This window comes from Schistocerca nitens, chromosome 9 (genome assembly GCF_023898315.1).
Source record: "Schistocerca nitens isolate TAMUIC-IGC-003100 chromosome 9, iqSchNite1.1, whole genome shotgun sequence".
In the NCBI taxonomy this organism is placed as follows: domain Eukaryota; kingdom Metazoa; phylum Arthropoda; class Insecta; order Orthoptera; family Acrididae; genus Schistocerca; species Schistocerca nitens.
In genome coordinates this window covers 23,238,644-23,242,883 of record NC_064622.1, presented here as the reverse complement: position 1 = coordinate 23,242,883, position 4,240 = coordinate 23,238,644, and positions in this window count along the sequence as shown.

The window sequence follows — 4,240 nt, the reverse complement described above, 5'->3', positions numbered from 1 at the left end:
ATTACACCAATACGCACTCAGTTCTTTAAAGAATCAAAATCCCATGTATAAAACAGCTTCAAATCTCTGATTATTTTACAAATGAGTTAATGTGTTAAGCGAGACAAAGTTTGGGAAAGATTCAAAATTATGCTTTAAGTTTGTTGGAAGTCGCTAAATGCTCTCATTAATTTGTGCTCCATTTTAAGCAAAAGCTAGTTTTCATGCATCTCACTAAAATCTGTGGCAACATATCCTCAGAACTATGTGTTGCACAGTGATGTAATTTTGTGGAAACATTCAGTGATATATGTGGCTACTGTCTGCAAACTGTGTTATGAATATTAGTAAAGAAGTAATAAATTAAAATCTCATGTCTGATGCAACAATGAAAATTTAGCAAGTCATAAACTTTTTTTCCTTTCATCATTTTGCAGGGGATGTTGGTGAGAAAAAGTTTTGCAAATGTTTGAAATTATGTGTGAAGTTTGTTGGAAGTCACTAAGTGTTCTCATTCTCAAATGCAGGATGAAAAAATTGTTGGAAGTCACTAAGTGTTCTCATTCTCAAATGCAGGATGAAAAAATCCGTGTATTTGCACACTGTCAGTTATGCTGCATCAAGCCAAACCAACAGTTTCTGACTGTAATACTTGTCTTATTGTTCTGAACATGTTACATGAGATTATACATCTTAATGAGTAGATTGTGATGGCATTTTAAATTCGACCAATAACTGCAAAATACTGAATAATCAAATTTTTGTTGTCCCTGGTAGCCATTAGATAGGCACATGCAACTGGTATCAGTTTCTGGGATAGTGTCTCAGTAATGATGATAAGTCTTCTGTAGGCGACTATGCATCAGCCATTCCGTCCTAAACACCACCTCAAGCATGCCTCGTTTTTTGTATGGAATATGCCTCTAGTAGTACTTTGATGCATAACATTATTGACTTGCACTGTGGGTCAATTCTTATATTCGTGCAGTCCTCCCCTGCAAAGAGAATTTTTAGTTATCATTCAGGATACTTTGACTTCATCGTTCAGTGGGAAAGTATAGGACCACACATCTCGAGGATGATCTCTGAAGTCCTGCAGTATCAATGCTTTGACTACCTGCGAAAATGCAAGTTACTTGGTGGTCCAGATTGGAGATTAAATTATTTGTAACTGATTGAGCGAGCTGTTCCTCAGGTCAAAGAAGTCACAGATGTGTATCTCCAAGAGGACCATGCATTCTAAAGCACTGTAGAGCTTAATCTGTCAGACAGTTAAAAAGCAAGATACTACGAGGTGCATTCAAGTTCTAAGGCCTCCGATTTTTTTTCTCCGGACTGGAAAGAGATAGAAACATGCGCATTGTTTTAAAATGAGGCCACGTTCATTGTCAATACGTTCCAGAGATGGCAGCACCGTACGACAGATGGAATTTTACCGCCAGCGGCGAGAATGAGAACTGTTTTAAATACTTAAAATGGCGACGTTTTCCTTACTTGAACAGCGTGCAATCATTCGTTTTCTGAATTTGCGTGGTGTGAAACCAATTGAAATTCATCGACAGTTGAAGGAAACATGTGGTGATGGAGTTATGGATGTGTCGAAAGTGCATTCGTGGGTGCGACAGTTTAATGAAGGCAGAACATTGTGTGACAACAAACCGAAACAACCTCGGGCTCGCACAAGCCGGTCTGACGACATGATCGAGAAAGTGGAGAGAATTGTTTTGGGGGATCACCGAATGACTGTTGAACAGATCACCTCCAGAGTTGGCATTTCTGTGGGTCCTGTGCACACAATCCTGCATGACGACCTGAAAATGCGAAAAGTGTCATCCAGGTGGGTGCCACGAATGCTGACGGACGACCCCATGGCTGCCCGTGTGGCATGTTGCCAAGCAATGTTGACTCGCAACGACAGCATGAATGGGACTTTCTTTTCGTCAGTTGTGACAATGGATGAGACGTGGATGCCATTTTTCAATCCAGAAACAAAGCACCAGTCAGCTCAATGGAAGCACACAGATTCACCGACACCAAAAAAATTTCGGGTAACCGCCAGTGCTGAAAAAATGATGGTGTCCATGTTCTGGGGCAGCGAGGGTGTAATCCTTACCCATTGCGTTCCAAAGGCCACTACGGTAACAGGTGCATCCTACGAAAATGTTTTGAAGAACAAATTCCTTCCTGCACTGCAACAAAAACGTCCGGGAAGGGCTGCGCGTGTGCTGTTTCACCAAGACAACGCACCCGCACATCGAGTTAACGTTACGCAACAGTTTCTTCGTGATAACAACTTTGAAGTGATTCCTCATGCTCCCTACTCACCTGACCTGGCTCCTAGTGACTTTTGGCTTTTTCCAACAATGAAAGACACTCTCCGTGGCCGCACATTCACCAGCCGTGCTGCTATTGCCTCAGCGATTTTCCAGTGGTCAAAACAGACTCCTAAAGAAGCCTTCGCCGCTGCCATGGAATCATGGTGTCAGCGTTGTGAAAAATGTGTACGTCTGCAGGGCGATTATGTCGAGAAGTAACGCCAGTTTCATCGATTTCGGTGAGTAGTTAATTAGAAAAAAAATCGGAGGCCTTAGAACTTGAATGCACCTCATACTATGGTTAAGGCACTGGACTTACATATGGTACAACCCTCGTCTGAATGTCCACCTGACTATCCAGATTTAGGTTATCCACGGTATTCCTAAATACACTCAGACTCACTCTCTCTCTCTCTGAAAAAAAAAAACAAAAAAAAAAAAAAAACCAATGTGATGTCATTCATCAGCTGTTCATTCTTCCTGATCATGGCACCATTCCAAACACAGCTGTTTGTGTTGATGACAGCCTACACATGGGATGTGATGTTATTACAGTGATCACAAAATCAATTCAAATTTATAAAGACCTTGGCAGTATGAGCTCACTTATCAGTATGGTGTTGCACCCCCTCTGGTCAGGATGGATGCACTGATTTGATTTGGAACTGTGTCATAAATCTGCTGTATCCCCTCCTAAGGCAAGCTGGCCCACAATTATTGTAACTGGATACAGGAACTGGATCGGAATTGACTTTGGAACTGGTATCACACGTATTCTGTTGGGGACAGATATGGTGATCTTGCTGGCCAGAGGAGTATCTCACTGTCACATAGACAGTTCATAGACATAAGTGCCATATGTGGACAGGCACTGTCCTGTGAGTTACCTCCCCAGGCCGCTACCATACTCACCAGTGACGGTAATCCACGATAGTGCAGAACCGCAATTCGTCACTGAACACAATGCAATGTTATTCATCAGCTGTCCATTATTTCTGATCGTGGCACCATTCCAAACACAGCTGTTTGTGTTGGCGACAGATGTTAATTCCCTAGTCAGGCTGCTGCTAGTGTACAACTATTTGTACGGGATGACAGAGAGTGTTGCAAGGAGTCCACTATTTCTTCTTAGCTGGCATACGCACATGGGAAGGGGTTACAATGTACTCTGTGCGCAGTACTGCAATCCTCCCTTGTGGTGGTTGGATGTGGTGGACAGGAACCTTTAGAACAAGTCTGCCTGCCCTTATGCAGTCCCACATTGGATCACTGTCACATACAAATCCCCCAAAAATACAGATATTCCACAATTCGACCGGCCAACCAAATGAAGATCTGCAATGAAGAACCTTTCAGACTCTGGCAGGTGCTGCTAATGCTGTCTCATATGAGTACGCAGTATCTCAGTGTCTTTCAGAGAGATAACATCTGATGCTGCTCGTGTCCTTATATACCCTACTAGGCTTGGTATCATCACTAAACTTGAAAGACCCTACTGCAGTCTGGTGGCCATTTTACAGGGGCTGGACAAAAATAAGGAAATACTAAAAACACAATGCATTACCGTGCGTATTACGGTGTAGAAAACCCGTTGTCATTCAAAACAGCCTCCATTTACCTTGTAATGGATAAATAAGAGGTTCTGTACAGTTTTCAAGAGACTCTTATACATTCTTCCTGCAAAAAAGCTCAGGTATGAATAATGTGAGGTGGATAGGAATCATGCAACCTTCTCTCCAAAGTAGGCCACAAGGACTCAATAACCTTGAGACGTGGTGGCTGTGGTGGCCAGGGGAGGTGCAACAATTCATCCTCACACTCAAAAGACCAGTCCTGGATGATGTGGTCTGCATGAGCAGGAGCCCTTTCACCTCGGAACACAACATCACGATTGGCGAACAAACGGTGTGCCGTGGGATGGACCTGATCGGTCAGAGTCGTCACAT